Genomic DNA, 21,683 nt, shown 5'->3' on the forward strand with positions numbered 1-21,683 from the left:
GGAGTCGGGCTGTAGCGCAGCGGGTTAAGCGCAGGTGGCGCAAAGCACAAGGACCGGCATAAGGATCCTGGTTCGAACCCCGGCTCCCCACCTGCAGGGAAGTCGCTTCACAGGCGGTGAAGCAGGTCTTCGGGTGTCTATCTTTCTCTCCTCCTCTCTCCATTTCTCTCTGTCCTATCCAACAATGACAACAACAATAATAACTACAACAATAAAACAACAAGGGCAACAAAAGGCAATAAATAAATAAAATAAATATTAAAAAAAATAATCCAAATACATTCTCAACATAGAATTTTTGAGAGAATCACAAATAATTGTGCATGTAGATCTCCCCCCCCCCACACACAGAATAAATTAAAATTACCCAGAACTAAATTTGGTAATTGAGATATTCTGGCATGTTTGCTTTCATATTTTGTTTCTTTATTTTCTATGGATAAATCATACTATAGTTCTAAGAAAATTTCTTAAGTTCTTTGTACTCTGAAAACATTTTGCTGGCTGAATTAATTAAATAAACCATTAAGTGAATCTTATAATTCACTCAACAGTGCTCTTATATGGAATTATAAGTTATTTTTCATATTTAATTATATACATATATATGTATGTATATCAATCCTTTTTGGACACAAGAATTTTAAGTGAAATAAGGAAATTCAGACGAAATTTTGTTAAGTTTTAGAATTTCACTTTATAACATGTTAAGAGCCTGAGATCTAAAAGTCAGAGTTTCTCAGATGTTATCAGATTGCACTAAAGGTTCTGTCAGGCATGATTAACTTGACGATGATGATGATGATGATTTATTTATTATTTTAAACCAGAACACTGCTTAGTTCTGGCTTTTAGTGGTGTTGGGAATTGAACCTGGGATCATTGGTGCCTCAGGCATGAAAGTCCTTTGTTGCATAACCATTATGCTATCTCCCCTGCCCCATAATTGATTTGAAATTAGGTTATTTATCTTTTCAAAGCCATTCTTATCAACATGTCTGGTTACTGAGAATCTCTCTCTTTTTTTTTTTTTTTTTTTGCAGTGGGACTTCATGCATTTTGTTTACTAATTGTTATTTTTCTACCATTTTATTCTGAGAAAAAATTAAGCCAATGATAAGTTGTCAATAATTTTTATATCCCCTGCTCTTCACATGCATACATTCACAGTGTATACGGATATGAACATGCATGCATGTCTTAGTGTTTTTTATTAAAGAAGATTTGTTACCTTGACGTGACCTGATGTTGAAGCTGTTCTCAAATGTCTCATAGTTTTTGTTTCCTTAAGTACTGCTTCGCTCTGGTTTATGGTGCTGCTGTGCATTAAATCTTGGACCTCAGGCATGACATTTTTTTCATTACTCATATGCTATCTCCCCAGTCCATTTTTAAAGAAGATTTTATTTATTTATTCATGAGAAAGATAGGAGGAGAGAGAAAAGGAGCATCACTCTGGTACATATGCTGCTGGGGATTGAACTCAGGACCTCATGCCCAGGAGTCCAATGTTTCATCGACTGCGCCACCTCCTGTTCCACACCTGTCCATTTTTTAATTTCTGATTCAAGATTCAATCAAAATCATATTGTGTTTAGTCTCCTTTAATCTAAAATAATTCTCCAGACTCCCCCACCTTTTATTTAATTTATTATTCTTTTAATTTTTGTTTATAAAAAGGAAACACTGACAAAAAAACACATAGAATAAAGGGTACAATTCCACACAGTTCCCACCACCAGAACTCCATATCCCATTCCCCTCCCCTGATAGCTTTTCTGTTCTTTAACCCTCTGGGAGTATGGACCAAGGGTCATTATGAGGTGCAGAAGGTGGGAGGTCTGGCTTCTGTAATTGCCTCCCCGTATTTATTTATTTATTTATTTTTTTGGTAAACACACTGACATGTTTTAAAGCATTCAGACCACTTGTTTTATAGTGTCCTTCACTTTGGATTTGTTTGTTTCCTGATCAAATTAGAGTAAGCACTTTTGGCAGGAGTCCGATGCAGGATGCAGATGAGGTATTCTTCTCCACCGTCACTCCTAACAAAAGACATATGATGGCAGTTTGTTTCATTTTGTACTGAGTTTTGTTTGATGATTTAGTTCACTGGTGACCTCAGATTTGTCCACTGTAGCTCTTTCCCTTTTGTAGTAATAATTACTCTATGGGCAGTACTTGTGCAAAAATTATCATTCAGATTTCAGTTTTTGTTATCAAAGAGAGTACTAGAATTACTTTGAAAGATTCGATTTTTCCTTATTTTGTGAATTGTGTGCTTTTTTCTTTTCTTTTTGGCTTTTCCTCTCTGGGCTAACTTTAAAATATAGCCAGAAAAAGGCTAATGGGGAGGGGGGAGAGTCATACCACAGAACTATCTCCCTTTAATGCTGTGGGGCTGGGCTCGCGTAGAACTCTGTGCAGGTGAGTTGTTTTCCGGCACTTTACTTGACTCCCACTTTCACACACACCCCTTTTTTATATGACACTAGAACCTCACACATAAGCACTTTTACCATTTCTAGGCTGATTTACTCTTTTTTTTTTTTTTTTTTTAAATCCCAGTGAGATAGCAAACCACAGGGGCCGGGTGGTGGCACACCTAATTGATCGTAGCAGTTACAATGTACAAGGACCCAGGTTCAAGCCCCTGGTCCCCACCTGCAGAGGGAAAGCTTCACAGTTGGTGAAGCAGTGCTGCAGGTGTCTGTCTCTCTTCTTCTCTCCCTTCCCCCTTCCTTCTCAATTTGACTGTCTCTATCAAGTAAATAAATAAAGATAATTAAAACATTTTTAAAAATCATTAAAAAAAAGAAAAAAACTACAGTACTGAAACTTCTGTGCTGGGGCACTGCTCTATGGTGCTGGATCTGGAACCCAGTTCATTTGCATGGTAAAGCACACTCTCTGCTGGTGAGCAGTCTTCTGATTTATTTAAACTTTATTGTGTTTATTTATTTTGATAGACCATAAATAAATTGAGAGGAAAGAAGGAGATAGAAGAGACAGGCAAAAACACCTGCAGTAGTGATGCTTCACCACTCATGAAGCCTTTTTCTTTTAAAATTATCTTTATTTGGAGACAGGCACTAGTGCAGCAGGTTAAGAACACATGACTTAAAGTGTAAGAACTAGTGCAAGGATCTTGGTTTGAGTCTCTAGCTGCCTACCTGCAGGGAGTCACTTCACAAGTGGTGAAGCAGGTGTCTGTCTTCCTCTCCTTCTTTGCCTTCCCCTCCTCTCTCAGTTTCTCTCTGTCCTATCCAACAACAACAATTGAAAAAAGATGGCCAGGAGTCGGGCTGTAGTGCAGTGGGTTAAGCCCAGGTGGCGCAAAGCACAAGGACTGGCATAAGGATCTCGGTTCGAACCCCTGGCTGAAGGGGAGTCATTTCACAGGCGGTGAAGCAGGTCTGCAGGTGTCTATCTTTCTCTCCTCCTCTGTGTCTCCCCTCCTCTCTCCATTTCTCTCTGTCCTATCCAACAATGATGACAATAATAACTACAACAATAAAACAAGGGCAACAAAAGGGAATAAATAAATAAATATAAAAAAAAGAAAAAAGATGGCCTCCTGGAGCAGTGGATTCATAGTGCAGGTAATGAGCCCAGGGATAACCCTGGAGGAAAAAAATAACTTTATTAATTGGATAGAGACAGACAGAAATCAAGAGGGAAGTGGGGGGGGGGGCGAGCAGAGATGGAGGTGACAGAGAGACTCCTGCAGCACTGCTTCAACACTCACAAAGCTTCTCCCCTTTAGGTTGGGACCAGGGGCTCAAGCCCGGGTCCTTGCACATTGTAACATGTGCATACAACCAGGTGTGCTACCACACTACCCCTGAAGCTTTTCCCCTGCAGACGGGAACCAGGGGCTTGAACCCAAGTTCTTGCACATACTAGCGTGCATTTAAGCAAGTGTGCCACCTGCCCGGCCCCTCCTTACTGCTTTCTGAGTACACTTTTATTGTAGTTGTTACTCATTTCTAACATTTAATGAGCTATTAATTAGACAGTAGACCCTGTCCTGAAATCTTTATAAAATCTGTGTGAAATACAGCTGTCTTCCTCATTTTAAGGAAGAATCTGAAATTCAGAAGAGATTACTTCTGTACTTTGCATTTAGCAAGTATTTTTCCCAATTTGTTGTATCATGTATTTTATTTATTTTCATTGTCAACAGGGTTATTGCTGGGGCTTGGTGCCTGCAAAACAAATCCACTACCCCTGGCAGCCATTTTCCCCCCCTTCTTTACTTGATAGGACACAGAGAAATTGGGGGGCAGTGAGATAAGAAGGGAAAGAGAAGGAGAGACACCTGTAGCACTGCCTTACGGCTCATGAAGTTTCCCCTTCCTATAGGTGGGAGCCACGGGCTTGAACCCAGGTCCTTGTGCACGGTACCATGTGTACTCAACTTGATATGCCTGTACTCATCCCAAATATAGATGATCTTTCTACCCTCTAAGGCTTTATATATATTTATGATAACAAATATTACCTTATTCTTTGATAATTTCAGTCTTTAATGTTCTATTTAGAAGCATTAAGTGTTGTCTTCATTAGTAATAAGCTTTGTTCAAATGCTACTTTATTAAATAGAATTTCCACAAATGTTGCTTATAGTGATTATGCTCCGAATATTGTATGGAAAATATTTTGGCAACTCTGTCAGTCAGACTATTCTTGTCACTTCTATCCCTACTTTTCTTTTTCTTCTTATATCTATGCCTGCCTGTCTGTTTTCTTTTACTTTTTGTGTTTGTAATCTGTGTTCTGCTGAAATTTAAACTCTTATGAAGGTAGACTTCTCTAAGGAAAGCTTTAAACCGGGACTTAGAAAAAGTACATGTATCCTAACTGTACTGTTATTTGATAATTTGTTTCTTTTTCAATCCCACCTTCCCCCAAAAAATCAACACTGGGGCTTTACCACGTCAGGCTAACTTTTTCAGATAGGAAGACAGAGACTGGAGACAGAGAGAAAAACACAGCAGTGAAGCATCCTTTAGTGTGGTGTGGCCTGGGTTCTTAGCCTGGTGTGTACATGACATCAGTGAGTTGTCTGTAAATGAACACACCCATATAACTACCATCCAGGAGGGCAAAGATTCTCAGTGCCTATAGTAGTAGCTGACATAGGTGGTGGTTATTAAGTATTTGTTGATCGAGTCAGTAATGAAACTGGCGAGACAGGAATTCAAGTTACTTTTTTTAAAACAAATCAGGCAGATTATTATTATTTGCCACAAGGGTTATTGCTACAGCTTAGTGCCTACATGATGACTCCAGTGCTCCCAGTGGCCATTTTTTTCTTCTTTCTTTTCTGATAGAGACAAAAGATATATATATATCACTGCTTCACCTTTGCTAGCTAGTGAAGCTTCCCCCTTGCAGGTGGGAAGTAGGTGCTTGAACCAGGTCCTCATACATAGTGATGTGTGTGTGCTCTACTGTGCATATACCACCGCCCAGCCCCCAAAGCTTTATCTTTAATGGAAATGAATGGTATAATTATCAGTCTTTAGCTGTTTCCCTACTGTTGAACATTTAGGTCTGTATAGGCTGCTGATTTTCAAAATGTATAGACACATATATGCTTTTTAATCTCCAGACATCTTTGTGTATTAACAGTTTTCCTTCTAGCTTATTTTATAGAATGGTTTCCTAAAAGAAATTACCAAATCAAAGGGGTATGAGTTTTACTAAGCCCTTCCTGTAGACAGAGCATTCACTGACAGCCAGTGGACCTGTCTGCATAAGAAGGCACACAGGAAGATTTGCCACCACCGCCCTGTGTTCCCTGCCTGGGAAAACAGTAAGTAGAGCATTGAGTGGCCAGTGCATGGTAGTTTTCCTTGACATCAGTCTCCTCAGGGAGTAAAATGAACGAAATGCTTGGGGTTGGTATCATTTCCTCTTCTTGTCCTAGTTGTTAACTTTGGGCAAGTCATTGAACAGATTCGGAGCCTCTGCCCCGTGCATTGTACACCTTGGCAGTGTGTACTATGTGCAGTATAGACTCAGGAAATGCTCCCAGATTCTGGTGCAGACCAGCCTGCTGCTCAGAGCTCCCCAGTCCCTAGCCCAGACAGTTTTGATAGATGAGACTGTCCAGGTGACCACTTCACCCAGAGATATTGTCAGGTGAATGAAGGCCAGCATCCCATCTTCCCAGTGTAGTCATAGCTATAGGGGAAGGAAAAATAGTTTTAGCCCTTCTTTTTTTACTTAATTTTTTATTTATGAAAAGGAAATACTGACTACACCATAGGATAAAGGGGTACAATTTCAAACAATTCCCACCACCAGAACTCCGTATCCCATCCCCTCCCATGATAGCTTTCCTATTCTTTAACCTTCTGGGAGTATGGACCCAAGGTCATTGTGGGGTGCAGAAGGTTGAAGGTCTGGCTTCTGTAATTGCTTCCCCACTGAACATGGGCGTTGACGGGTCAGTCCATATTCCCAGCCTGTCTCTCTCTTTCCCTAGTGGGGAAGGGCTCTGGGGAGGCGGAGCTCCAAGGCACATTGGTGGGGTTGTCTGTCCAGGGAAGTCTGGTTGGCATCATGGTAGCATCTGGAACCTGGTGGCTGCAAAGAGAGTTAACATACAAAGCCAAACAAATTGTTGACCAGTCATGGACCTAAAGGCTGGAATAGTGCAGATGAAGAGTTGAGGTGTGTGTGTGTGTGTGTGGGGGGGGGTTCCTCTCTTTGTAGGTAGCTAATAGGCATATTTTAATTATATTCCAAAGGGCCTGTGGCTATACTATTTTTTTTTTTTTTTGGCCTGAGTCTGAAATTTGATATGCAGGTGGATCCTAATTATTGTCTGGGGAGATGATGTCATGGCTGGCAGAAGGACTAGAAAGCTGGATCAGGGAAGAGAGTAGCTCCCAAATATGGGAAAGGTGTATAAATATTGTTGACTGTCAACCCCGTCGATTTGATGTGTTCTAGGGTCCATATTCAGCTTAGAAGCCCATGTGACCTCTGCATCCCTGTAGATCTGAGCTCACATTCTGTGGTCATGAGTAGGAACATTCCAAGCTGCCCCAATATTGACCCATCTTCCTCAGATGTAGCATAGAGTATGTTGTCCAGCCTCCCTTCGGAGGATGGAACATTCTCTACTGTTGTTGATCCAATGAAGGCAAGGTCCTATAGGGACCTACAAAGGGGTCTATTTTGTTGTTCCTGATAGAAATGACCGATAACAATGGAGAGAAGAGAATTTATTCGAGGTCTAGGCTCAACATGTCTGTTTGGGAATCTCAGGACTCCCAGATTAGGGCCCCAGCTGGTTTTAACCCCTTCTAGACAGACTTTTTGGAAACGTGAATCCATGCCCCCTCAGCTTAGACTGTACTCATGTCTTCTGGTTCATACATATATTGCTGTCACCTTTGCTTAAAAAAAAAAAGATATTTTACTACCCTTCCTCATACCAGCCAGCCCAGCCTTTTCCTGGATTTTGCCAAACCACAAAGAACTCTCAGCAGCTCTATGAATGTCACTTGTGAGTCTAGAATATAAATGGTCCAGTGTAAATGCAGTGTGGACATCACATTCACCACCTAGCAAGGAAAAGGTTTCTTCTCCTATGTGATGTCCTAATGCTACCAGAAAAGAGACTTGCCCATTGTTTGAGCTGATGTTTACTACTATGGGCCTTTATGTGAAGAGAGGTTATTCTTCAATTTCCACTCAGTACCCCTCACACCAAAAAAGAGCAGACAGGAATACTCAAGGACATGGGGTTGGGGAGGGAAGGGAGGATTAAGAGTTGGAATTTTTCTGTAAGTCTCATGTTTTATTTAAACGATTCTCACAAATTTGAAAAATTCTACTCCATTATGTATCCATTTTATTTTAATATTAAAATGTGTTAAATGACTCGATCAATTATTTATCTTTTCCTTCCTGATCACCAGTAAAATCCATGCTGCAGAAGTTCAGATGTGGCTGTTCAGTGACTTGCAAGAATTGCTGGCATGGGTGTATTTGGAAGCAGAAAAAGTAGCTGTTGTTATGCTTTCCTGGGGAAGCACTACTAGTGATACAACATGACTAAAAACCCTCTGTGTCTTCAAAGGGTGAGCTTGGGGTGCCTGTAATGAGATGACAGGCACAAAGACAGGAGCTGTATTGTGCATGATAAAATTTTAGCTTGTGTGCATTCACCAGTGTTTGTTTGGGGGGAGAATTCAGTTTTTGCTTGTGAGGCTGGTTTTGCTTGTCACTCCACTCAGAAATATGCCTGCAAGTGATGAAACAGGGGAGATGCACCTGCTCCTCTCATGTGAATGGCAGGCCTCACATTCTGTCTGATCAGAAACCATGTGCCTGCACATATGTGTGCTCAGAGCAAGAGAAGTGCACTTTTGACCCTGGAGGGGACACTTGAGTGTGGCACCTCCACAGGGAACTTTGAGGGTAATTTCAACCAAAAGCTGTTTTCACCTCAACTTTCCCCACCTCTCATGTAAACACCAAATGTAGCTCCATAGACTGGGTGTTTTCTCTGCAATAAACTATGGGAAGTACTTTCACTCAGAAATAAGATGCTGACCAGAGGGATCAACTGACTGTCCAGCAGTAGAACTGGCCCATCCCACAGCACATTCTCGTCTCAACTACCTCACTCTATTCAATTGTCTGCTTAACTCTTTTTAAATCATGAAGCAGTTTTAAAATATGAAAATTAATAATACAAATAAGGGACCTGGCAGGTGCTATAGTGGGCAGAGCAACTGACTTGCAGTAGTGAGTTCCTGAGTGTGAACCCATGCGATTACGTATGGCATGGTGATGGTCTGGCTTTATTTTATTTTTTTAATTGACTTAATTATTTTAATTTTATTTTTATTATATTTATAGGACAGAGAGAAATTGAGAGGGGAGAGGGACATAGAGAGAGACAGAGACACACAGAGAAAAATTGACACAGCTCTGCTTCATTTCTTTTGAAGTTTCTCCACCTGAAGGTGGGAACCCAGGACTTGAACCCAGGTCCTTGAGTGTGGCAACATGCGTTCTACCAAGTGCACCACCACCTGGCCCTTGATGGTCTGGTTTTCATTACAGGGTCATTGTATATCTTTTGACAACAGGAGTGATCTTGTTACTATACTCTGGCCTGACTTGGTTGGTGTAAGAATGTGTCTTGTTGATATGTCTTTTACATCTTGTCTGACTGGGCAGCTGCTTCCTGATGCCATCATGCCCCCAGAGCACTTTGGAGGGTAGAGAGACTGCAGTAGGGGAGGCTAGTAGTGGCTTGGAGGAGGTGTTACAGCCCCTGAACATTCTCCCTGCTCCTGCTGTAATAAGAGGTGGTATATTGCCTGGCATCTTTTGAGTTGGTGGGACTTGTTTCCTTCTACTTCACACAAAAGCCCTCCATCAGCTCTTGGCTGACCACTCAGAGTGGAGATAAACCTGGCTGTGCAAAGTGACTTTCTTTATTTGTTCTGCCTTTGTCTGCATCTTAACATTAGCCATCTCTTCTGACTCATTTCAGTCTCACTTAAAGACAGAAGAAACTGGGCAGTTTGACTCTCCATCAAGTCCTGAGGGGTATTTGTGACAGATTTATAAAGTAGATTATTTCATTGAGATTCAGACCTCTGGACAGTGTTACTGAGCAGCCGTTGGTCTCCTCGCTGCTGATTTGGTTTGGAGAGAGCAAGTCTAAGCTGTACTAAGAAGCTAGTCCACCTCATCCTCATCTTGATGATGGTCTCTAGCTGCTGCCCTAACCTGGCAGACGGCATCAGCATTGTAAATTCTGGAAAATGTGATTTGTGGAGCTTTACACCTAGGCTTCAGGAAAGTTATCAGATACTCAGAGTTTTCTTCATTAAAATCACAAAATTCACACACCAAGCAAACATTTATGAGGCTAGAAACTGTACTGCATGCTTTTAAATTGAGTCTTAAAGGTGTTTGATGGGGCAACTTCAGTATTAAATTTGAAGGATGGCAGTGTTTTTTAGAAAAAGAATAAATGTAGGGAGTATTTTTTTTTAAAAAAAAATCCACAAATGTGCTGTTATCAACCAGTAAGCGTTGTGTATGCTGCTTTATCGATAAATGCCTTTCAGAATAGTTCTTCAGTTTCCTAATTTGTGTTGACTATTTTGGCATTGAAATTACATTTAAATGTAAGACTTAATTGGCTCTCTTTTTCAATTTAATTTTGCATTGGTCTTTATATAGACAAGAGTTCTACATTAATTTCTCATTAGGACATAGGAAATGAATGATCAGAAAAATAGTAACAACTCAACTTGGGGTCCGGGCTGTGGCACACCCAGTTGAGTACACGTTACAATGTACAAGGAAAAACCTGGGTTCAAGCCTCTGGTCCACAACTGCAGGAGGAAAGCTTCATGAGCAGTGAGGCAGTGCTGTTCTTTTTCTCTCTGTCTTCTCCTTCCCTCCCAATTTCTCTGTGTCGATCCAATGAGTAATAAATAGATAAAATACACTAAAAAGATATATTAATAACTTAAAACTGAACAAAGCTATGACCCTTTAAAAAATACTTTCCTGGGACCAGGCAGTGGCTGACCCGGTCAGGTGCTCATATTAAAGTGTGTAAGGACCCTGGTTCAGGACCCTGGTCCCCACCTGCAGGGGGAAAGCTTCACGAGTGGTAAAATAGGGCTGCAGTTGTCTTTGTCTCTCTCCCTCTCTGTCTCCCTCTCTCCTCTCAATTTCTCTCTGTCTCTATCCAATAATAAATACATAAAAATTTAAAAAATATATCTGGCAAAGAATTTCAGAGGTCCTTTCAATGTGTAGGAATGACAAAGAACTTGTTACTTCTGAATTTGGAGAATGGTCACCTTCTAAAAGCACTTTCTCCCCAGTAGGAGGAAATGCTCACTCTTGACTCTTTCTGACTCCTATTGGGCATGCCCCCCCCACCTCCATTCCTTCTTGAACTTTTGTGCTTGCATGTGTTTGACTCAAGGAAATGTCACTGAATGTGAGAAATGTTGCAGAATATGCTTAAGCTGTGCTCTCATATCTGGATCTTTATGTTCCCTCTAAGTCAGACCACAGATGATTTTTTAAATATTTTATTTATTTATTCCCTTTTGTTGCCCTTATTTTGTTGTTGTAGTTATTATTGTTGTCATCATTGTTGGACAGGACAGAGAGAAATGGAGAGAGGAGGGGAAGACAGAGAGGGGGAGAAAAAAATAGACACCTGCAGACCTGCTTCAACGCTTGTGAAGTGACTCCCCAACAGGTGGGGAGCCGGGGGCTTGAACCAGGATCCTTATGTTGGTCCTTGTGTTTTGCACCACCTACGCTTAACCCGCTGCACTACTGCCTGACTCCCCACAGATGTTTTTATCAGTCTTTCAGAAGATGAAAATAAAGAGGTAGAACAGTTTTCTTAAAATCATTAGACATACAGGGAAGTGATTTAGTCATTTAAAAGTAGAAAAACAGGACCTGGAGATAGTTCATCAAGCAAAACACTCTCCTTCCCATTCTCAAGGGCAGAGATTCGAGTCCTGGCAGCACCACGGACAGTACCAGGAGGAGGGGGGGCAGCTCCTGGGATGGTAGAGTGGTGCTTTGGTGTCTCTTATCTTGGTCTGTCTCTCCTCTCCCTCTAATGAATGGAAAAATGAGAACCTGAGAGATGGCTTACTTGGTAGGGTGCATGCTTTGCCACATGCATGACCCAGGTTTGAGCCCTTACATTGCATGGGGAACCTCCTGTGCTGTGATGTCTCTCCCTCTGTCTCTGACTGAGTATGTCAGCCTGGGAGCAGTGAAATTGTGCATGTGTGAGGCCATGGCTCTGCAAAGCAGGAAAGCAAAGGGGAAGTGGGAAGAGGGGAGAAAAGGAGAAGAATAACACGGGTGTAGAATGAGTGTTTTAACTGCCAAGATGAGGTTTCAAAGTAAAAATATTTTACTTTTTATTTTGTGCTTCCCTCTTGGGGCCTTTAGGGTGCAGTTTACAGGTGGAATGCACCATTGAAGTAAATTAGTCATTGGGCACATTGTCTCAGTAAAGGAAAAGAGCAAAATTGATGTGGAAAAATAAAACTCACTCTGTCACTGTTTACTACCCCTTTGAAGCAGTGTGCTTCTTGCTGCATGCTTCTTTTCTGACCAAACCTTGCCAGTGATTATAAACACTTTACACTGTTCCAAGGCGAGCTGTAGTCTGAGGAGCAGATCTCATTCATCTTATTGCTGCACTCTGCACAATGTGTGGGCGCAGCACCAGCGAAGGCCTCATCAAAATTGCTGGCCTGAGTGTGAAATCAGGTCCTGCTGGCAGTTTTTCAAGACCTTTTGGTGATGACAGATCTGAGGTGGTGTGTCCTGGAGACACTGAGGATGCCAGAGTCATTTGATGTAGATTTTTAGGATGTTCCCAACCTGACTGCAGGGGTGGAGAGCAGGGAGGAGACAGAAGACAGGACGTGGAAGAGGGCTCTTGTTCAGTGAAGCGACATCACGGCTGTCATGGAGGGACTGAGTGGTTCCGGGGGTCCACTGTTGTCCCTTGTGCTGTTTATATGGACTTCTAGCTCCCCTTTCTCAAGTAGGGAGAGGTCTTTTTTGGTGACTGAATTTTTGGTGACTCCCCTTCTGGGGGTAATGAATGACTCACCTTGCAGGTGAGAGAGCTCAGTCCTGCAGAGCTGATAAAAGCCTGTCATTCTCTCTTTCCCCTGTTCCCTTTCTACACTCCTGGGTTCCCCTTGGTTAGCAATAAGCTGAGTCATGAGGTGTAAGTAAATTCCTTTATTGAATGAAAGCCCATCAAACCGTCTTCATAGAAACATTGAATGAAAGTGTACATATTGTAGCACAGCATTTCTTAGATCTGGTAGGCTTGTAAATAGATTTGAAATTTTCCACTGTTGAAAATTCTTTGGATCTTAAAAACATGCTATTTCTGTCTGATTTAGCATGTATGGCTGTGGGTGGGGAGATCATGTAGCACACATATTGTGGCAGGTGTACAGCTTCATAATAGCAAAAGCAGCTGCAAAGTAAGTAGTTGTCTTGGTTGTGTGTGTGGTGTATCTTTTATTTCTGGCATCCGAAATTTCATTAGTGGCAGCTCATCCAGGTAAACAACCCTTCTTAAATCTGCCTGGGGCCCCAGCTCTCCCTCCAGCCAGCACTTCAGTTACACGAAGGCTCCAGTTGGTGAATAGGTTGTGTCCTAGAAGTTCTTTTGTTGATTAACCTTTTTGAACACAAAACTTCATTGTCACCTAGAAAGGCTGCTTTGAATGGTGAATGTCATTGAGCTGTGGTGTGTTTCTAACTTGGGGTCAGAGCCCTTTAGTGGGTCAGGAAATCAATGCTGGTTGACACCAGTATAAATAAAGAGGGGAGAAAAAAGCAGAATAGACAATAGTGAGCAGATTGCTTACAGTACAGGCAGGCATTGTTTGGTGATACTGTTGCATTCTGAAGCCTTTTGTACACAGTAGGCAGCCATTGTCCCATGAAAGGCATCATGTAGGTGAAGTTTCACTGGGAAGAGGTTAACTCTGGCTACTCACCTCTACTTAGTTCTGTAGAACCCGGTAGTTGACTTCACCAGCCTGAACCCCAGTTTATTTTATTTTATTTATTCATTTTTTTTCCTCCAGGGTTATTGCTGGGCTCGGTGCCTGCACCATGAATCCACCGCTCCTGGAGGCCATTTCCCCCCCCCCCTTTTGTTGCCCTTGTTGTTGTAGCCTCATTGTGGTTATTATTATTGCCATTGTTGATGTTGTTCATTGTTGGATAGACAGAGAGAAATGGAGAGAGGAGGGGAAGACAGAGGGGGGGAGAGAAAGACACCTGCAGACCTGCTTCACCGCCTGTGAAGCGACTCCCCTGCAGGTGGGGATCCGGGGGCTCAAACCAGGATCCTTATGCCAGTCCCTGTGCTTAACATGCGCTTAACATGCGCTTAACCCACTGCGCCACCGCCCGACCTCCAGTTTATTTGTTTAAAAATTTGTGGAAAGCTTCACGAATTGGCGTTGCCATCCTTGTGCAGGGGTCATGCTAATCTTCCCTGTATCATTCCAATTTTAATGTATGTGCTGCTGAAGCAAGCACTTTTGTTTTTATATTCATAGTAGGACTTTTTTAGAAGTAGAATTTAAGATGAAAGCAAATGGGTTAACATTAATATATCAAGTGGCTGGGGAGATCACTCAGTGATAGAGCACAGGACTTGTGTGTATCAGTTCTAGAGTTTTATCCCCAGAATTGCTTATGCCAGAGTGGTGTTCTGGTTCTCTATCTTGTTAATGAAAAATGAATGAAAATAAAAGTCTAAAAAATATTAGGTTACAGTAGCATACAGATGAATGTGTTTGGATTAGTGTCAGTACAGTACCTTGTATGTGGTAATATCCCAATAAATATGACTTTGATCTTTCCCTCATATGTGTATAAGCAGACTTTAAAGAAATTGGTATAAAATGGTGTAAATAAAAGATGTTATTTAGTCTTCCCTACAGTAAGATTTATGCAGTGATCTTAGCACTTTGTAACTGCCATTTCAGAGCTGCTATTTCACAAGACCTAAGATCTTTTGATTTTATTTTAAATTATTCTTGTATAGTTGAGACATCAATCTTAATTTTCTTCCTTGAAGTGTGAAGAATGTTGTAAATTGCTTAGGTCTTTCAGCTGTCTGTCAAGTTCATCAAGATTGTTATGTATGAAGTTGGTTCCAACTCTTTTTTTAAGTTGTGTTTCATCTCTTTTTTTTTTAAGGTTTTCTACAAAGTAACTCTCAATTTTAAACATTTTTAGAACTCTGTTCCAGTTTGACTCCACCATAAATTTCTTCTTCCTTCTGTACATTATAACTCCAACTTTTTTGTTGTTGTTGTTCAGGGGATTAGTGATTTACAGTCAACAGTAAATAAAAATAGATGATCATATATGTGTAAAAATTCTCAGTTGTCTGCAAAATACTCAATAAAAACCCCTAGTTCCTCCTCTACCATCATGCTCAGGACCTGAACCCAAGCTTTTGAGGAACTGTTAGGAAAACCTTTTTTTTTTTTTTTTGGCTTGGCTTGGGATGGTGTGGAACAGCTGTGTTGTTGATAACTTTGAGGTTTTGTAAATTAGGAGGTCATGAAAAGTGTGGCACTAGAGTCGGAGATAAGAATTCAGATTCAGCTCTGCTAGTGAGCTGTAGTGGCTCTTGTTAGGTTACTCAACCTCTCAGTCTCTGTTTTTATGTCTGTGAAGATAAAGTCACCATGTTCCCTTGAGAGGAGCTGGTGGTGATTTATTAGTAACACAGAATTAGAGCATCACTGTGGCACATGTGCCAGGCTTTGAACTTGGGACCTTACATTTACAATTTCTGTGTTGTACCACTGTATGACCTCCTGGGCCACCATGTGTTTTGTGAAAACAACTTCATCAAAGTGAAATCATGGTTTTTCTTTTCTAATTATTTACCTTTTTATTTATTATTGGATATATATATAGAGAGAGAAATTGAGAGGGGTGGGAGAGATAGAGGGGAAGAGACAGAGAAGGAAGCTTCACGTTCAACAAACACTGGTGACAAAAACTGCACTTGGCACTAGTGAAGAAGGGAAGAGATATTCTCCCACCTGGGGACGCCCATGATTCTGAGTAAGATGAGAGAAATAGATCAGTAGGGACACCTGACAATCAAGAATCTAAGTGAAAATAACCTGACAAGGGCCATCCATGGGGAACAGCAGAGGGATTAGTGAGATTTCCTCTCTTGGGAAAATGTGGGACTATACCCCTATGACAGTAATCCTGTAAATCAGCGTTTTCTCCATAAAGTGATACTAAGTTTAGGAAAAAGAGAGAGAAAAAAATGCTATTTCAGTTGACAGGTAAGAGAATGCTATTTCAGTTCTAAGTTTACAAGATCTGTACAAACTGCTTTAGCATTTAATGAGTGATGTCACTAAGAAACATTGATTCTACTAACCAGCCTGATGGTGTTTCTTTTCTTCCTCTTTCTGCCATTGGTTCTTAGCTGAAAAGCCAATGAGAAATAAAGCAACCATTTACTGAATACTTAACTATATATCAAGAGAGCTGCTAACAGCTTTATGAGCAAATGTACTGAGTCTTGCCTGTTCATTTATTCATCCATCTATGTTTATGAATACAGACACTGATGTATTTAACTCTATTTGTTCATTTATTCATCTATCCATTTATTTGGAAACAAACACACCCTCTTTGAAGACTGGGCAACTGGGGCTGTGGGGGTGAATCAGAGACACAGTGTATTCATAACTGGAAAATAAAGCCAGTGTAGAAACCCCTCACATGTGTGCTGGGCTTCAGAAAAGGAGTTCTTTGGCCTATCCAGTGGGGCACTGATCATGCCTAAGGCACAGGAACTACTTCCTCATGGAAAAGACACCCAGGACTTTTATTAGATTGGTAGGTTGAGAATGTGTAGACAGTACAAAAACTATTGGGGGTGGGTTGGAGTGGGATTGAGACTCAGGCAGAATTGAAACATCAAGTGACCAATTTGTGAGTGAGCAAACACACAGTTTTGACTGAAACTAACAAAAGACTTTAGTGGTAAAGACATAGTGGAGATCACAAGATGAAGTTAGACAGCTTTCCAGGCTTCTGAGTCCATAGTGTCAGACTTCAACAGGGAACTTTTGTCTGAAAATTGTGTACATACATATTTTGGTTCTAGCTTTTTTCTTTTGAGCAGAAGCAGGTTGCCTTCCACTGTTAGAGCTCTATCACCTCCCTCCTTTATTTTCATAACCCTGAAGTAGAGCCCTGGTGGAATCAGGTGCAGTGGGGATGAAGAATGTTTGGTCTCTCTCCTCTAGTGGGAGTAGAGGGGAAAGGTGGGAAAGAGTAGAGGTTGAGGGAGATGGTTATTCAGGCTCCTACATGAAGCACTAGCAAATTCAGACTTTATCTTGGAGACTTAGGGCGTTAGAGAAGAGATCATGTCAGTCAGAAAGGATGGGCTGTCAGCCAAAGGGCAGAGGGCTCTGTGTTCTTGGTTGTTTGGGTACTCTGGAAGTAGCTGTTTTTCAGATGTTTCTGTTCATCATTAACTCTCTTTCTCCTGTTCAGATGGTGTTTGAGAATTAATTCAGGGATTTGCTTATGTGTGATACCCCTGTGCTGTCCCCGACCTACTTTGTTATTTCATGTTTTCAGAGAGGGGACGAATGAACCACGGCACTGCTCCACCATCAGTGGCATGTATTCCACCCACTAAACTCCCCCACAACCTTCCCCTCATACCTAATTAAACTGCCCCCCTCGTGATTCAGTCTTGATTTCTAAGATTATAAGATAATAGGGCTGTAATTCCCACCACTAGAGTTCTGTATTCCCGTTCTTGCCATTGGAAACTGCAGAGGTTCTCTCAAGGTCACAGATATGGGTTGATTTCGTATCTGTCACTATCTATTACCTTTTTTTTCTCTCCCCCTCCCCATTTCTTTCCCCTACAGTCTTGCTTTCACTTCCTTTCTAAGTCACACTTATACATATTACTACTTCTGAACATCCTTCTTTTTTTCCCCCTCTAGTGAAACAGTATCTGGCTTCCTCTGGTGTTTTTCAGATTTGCCTCCCTTTCAGTGATGGTATAAAAACAAGATTCCTGGTGACAAATGGCCCTGGTGGAATTGGGATTCAGAGCCTTCTGGTCATCTTCCCCTCTGAGAGTATGGTTCAGAATTCTCTTTGGGGTGTAGAGGGTGGCTTCTGTAGTTGCTTCCTTGCTGGTCACGGATGTTGGTAGTTCATCCATACCTGCAGACTGTTTCTATCTTTCCCTAGTGGGGTAGGGCTCTGGAGAGGGGAGGTCCTGGGACACATTGGTGAAGTCATCTCCCAGGGACATGATCACAATCTCTTACACCTTATTATCTTCCTTGTTTCTGGTGGGTTGAGAGAAAATATATGAAGATTTTGTTTTTGAGCAGAAGAAAATGTTCATAGTGATCATTAGAATTGGGTGTTTTTGTTTCAGGGTCTTTTTCTTTGAAGATTTTAATATTTGCTGGCCCATACCATCTAAGATAAAGCCCTCTATGCTCTGGTGAAAGTAGAGCAGTAGTCTGTTGTGATCCTAATAAAAATTACATGGAATATGAGAAAAACTTTTGTTGCCAGTATGTTTTTATTTAAATAAGCAAGCAAACATAGAGCAACCTTTGGTGTCATTCTAGTGAAGAGTGAAATCCCAGACTGACAGCAGGTTCCCCAGGGAGGAGTAAGGAGAGGCCATCTTTTCAAGGGTGTCAGAGTTAGGCAGTGTTGAACATTCAGACACATACACAGGTTTGGGCCCTCAAAGCTGGCAGAGGCCACACTATAGATATGCTACTTCTGGTGGCATGCTAGTATTCCATGTTATCACACCGAGATTCTTTCTGCTATGTACACAAAGCTATTGTATGGATTCATGGACAGATTGTAAATCTCTTGCAGACAGATGTATATGCCTTTGTTAGCTCTAAATGACATGATCTGGGGCCTTTCCAGGGCATGTGGTGTCATGAAAATAATGCAGACTTTAGGTTGGAGCCCAGCCCAGTGTAATCTTTGGGACCTTGGACTAGCCACTTCATCCAAACCTCAGTTTCCTTATCTCTAAAGTCAGGATAAGAGGATTTTCTGTGCTTGGCAGAGTAAGTAAATAACTATATATAATATATATTGTCTCTAAAATGATTTTTCTGACTTGTAACTGCTGTATTAGAGTAATAAATTAAGTATAGGTAATTTTTTTTTAGCAATTAAGAACTTGATGTTGACCAAGAATAGCCATTGCAAATGCAAAATTAATGAGGTGTAGCTGATTTGGAAGTTCCTTAATGTTCCCCTAGCCCACCCCAACAGTTACTGTAATAAATTGGTTTGATCCCCTGCCAGGGGCAACCACTCCTAAAAATTGTGCAGAAAGATAATTTTTCCCCCCTTTCTTTCCCTCCTCCCATCTCCCGTCACCATGTTACACCATAGTTGCACCTCTGAATATATTATTCTTTTGGAACCCTATGAAAAGGCTGTCATACCATAGATCCACTTCAGGAACATGTCTTTTTCATTAACCACAGCTGTTTTAAGACTCATCCATGCCATTGTATATAGCCATAGTTCATCTTTGTCTTGATATGCTGTATTCAGTTGTATGAATAGATCACAGCTTATCCATTTACTTGTTGGTGGAGATGGGATTGCTTCACTCACCCACCTTTATTTTTCCTCCCTTCCTTCCTTCCTTCCTTCCTTCCTTCCTTCCCTGCTTATCTCCCCCATCCCCCCCCCGTGTGACACACACACACACACACACACACACACACACACACACACACACACACACACACACACACACCCCACACACACCACACACCACCTGCCACCAGGATTATTGCTGGGGCTTAGTGCCTGCACAGTGACTCAACCATTGCCAGTGGCCTTTTTTTTTTTTTTTTTTTTTTTTTTTAAATAAAAGTTCGAAAGATAGGAGAAAGGGAACAGAAAGAGGAGAAGAGATACTGCTGTACTACTTGTGAAGCTTCGCCTCTACAGGTGGGGATCAGGGCATGAACCTGTGTCCTTGTAATGGAAACATTCTACCAGATGAGCCACCACCTGGTCCAATTTCTCTCTTCTTTATTGACTTTTATGAACAGTGCCTTTGGAGGGTGTCTTATAGTTATCTCTCTTTTTTAAAATGTTTTTTTTTCCATTTCTTAAATTTTTTGCTAGTGAGTTAATAGTGGTTTACAAGATTCTAACAGTGGTATTGTTCCACATTGCACCCACCAGCCAAGTTCAGTGTGCTCCCTACCCCCAATCAATAATCCACCATAGATCTCACAAAGTTCTTATAGCTACTCTTCATGCTCATATGTTTATAGATATCTAGGAGTGTAATTGTTGGGTCATAAATGTGTGAACTATCAACTTTAAATGTAAATACTAAATTGTTTTTTCAGAGTGATTGTACCAGTGGGGACAAACAATTATTTGTTTCATATATTCCTAGTAATTGATATTATCAGTCTTTTTATTCTTTGACAACAAAGTGGGTCCAAAGTCACATCTTACTCTGCTCACAATTTGCCTTTGCTTGAGGTAGAGCATCTCTTAATATGATTGTTATGTTTTATTATTTTTTTTCCTTTTGTTGCCCTTGTTGTTTTATTGTTGTAGTTATTATTGTTGTTATTGATGTCATCGTTGTTGGATAGGACAGAGAGAAACGGAGAGAGGAGGGGAAGACAGAGGGGGAGGGAAAGATAGACACCTGCAGACCTGCCTCACTGCCTGTGAAGCGACTCCCCTGAGATGGGATGTTTTATTTTTTATGAAACAACCATGCATGGCTTTCATGTCTTCTCTCCATTTTTGTTTTTTGAAAGAGTAAACATTTAAAAAATGAGAGAAAGATTGATTTCATGAAGGGAGGAGAGATAGAAACACCAAAGCATAGCTTGTTCATAGGTGCTGCCATGGATTGAACCCCGAGCCTCACATAAGTAAGTCATAAGCTTTACCTGCTGAGCCACCTTCCAGCTTTAAGAAAAACTTATTTTAAAAATTAAGAAAATGATATTTGGGGCTGGGGGTATGGATCAGACTACTAATACCCATGTCCAGCAGAGAAGCAATTACAGAAGCCAGAACTCCCACCTTCTGCATCCCAAAAAGGATTTTGATCCATACTCCCAGAGTGGGAGAAATGTACTTTTTTTGTTTGTTTGGTGTTTTTTTGTTTGTTTGTTTGCTTGCTTTCCCCCCCCTTTTTGTTGCCATTACTGTTGTAGTTATTATTGTTGCTGTTATTGATGTCATCATTGTTGGGTAGGACAGAGGGAAATAGAGAGAGGAAGAGGAGAGAAGGATAGACACCTGCAGACCTTCTTCACTACCTGTGAAGTGACTCCCCTGCAGGTGGGGAACTGGGGGCTCAAACCAGGATCCTTAAGCCGGTCGTGGCACTTCGAGTCACGTGCACTTAACCCACTGTGCTACTGCCTGACCCCCCCTTTTTTTTAACCTGCTCATCTCTAGTTTATGGTGGTGCAGGGGGTTGAACCGGGACTTTGAGCCTTAGGCATGAGAGTCTCTTTGCATAATCATTATGCTATCTACCCCTGCAAGAGGGGGGAAAACGTTAGTGGAAGATGACCAGAGGGCTCTGAACTCCAATTCTATAAGGACATAGAGAGGGAAGAGGGAAAAAGAAAGGATGTTTGGAAGTAGCAATAGTTATAGGTGTGACTTAGAAAGGAAATGAAGGCAGGACCATAGAGAAAAAATGGACAAATATATGTAAATATAGATAGTTATAGAAATAATAGTCAACCCATATCTATGAACTTGGAAAGATCTACTGCAGTTTCCAATGGAAGGAATGGGGACACAGAACTCTGTTGGTGGGAACAGTGTGGAATTATACCCCTGTTATCTCATAATTTTGTAAATTAATGTTAAATTAATAATAATATGTATATATACATATAAAATAAATGAAATTTTAAAATCATGTTTGGGAATAGAGGGCTAGTCCCATTTGGGACTTCAGCTAAGGAAAATCGAGGCAAGTTTTGCTCTTTTTCCTATGGGTGGTTCATACTGACTTGTAGGTTCCTACCAGTGTTCTGATG

General features: G+C 41.1%; 1 protein-coding gene and 1 non-coding gene across 4 annotated transcripts in view; one reads left to right on the top strand and one right to left on the bottom strand.

Moving 5' to 3' along the window:
• PARN (poly(A)-specific ribonuclease) overlaps positions 1-21,683 on the top strand; it is a 183,589-nt gene that overhangs the window by 116,226 nt on the left and 45,680 nt on the right. The window lies entirely within an intron of this gene.
• On the bottom strand, positions 14,008-14,115 carry LOC132533218 (U6 spliceosomal RNA). Its single transcript, XR_009545124.1, has one exon. It is a non-coding gene; the product is annotated as a U6 spliceosomal RNA (small nuclear RNA).

This window comes from Erinaceus europaeus, chromosome 15 (assembly GCF_950295315.1).
Source record: "Erinaceus europaeus chromosome 15, mEriEur2.1, whole genome shotgun sequence".
In the NCBI taxonomy this organism is placed as follows: Eukaryota; Metazoa; Chordata; class Mammalia; order Eulipotyphla; family Erinaceidae; genus Erinaceus; species Erinaceus europaeus.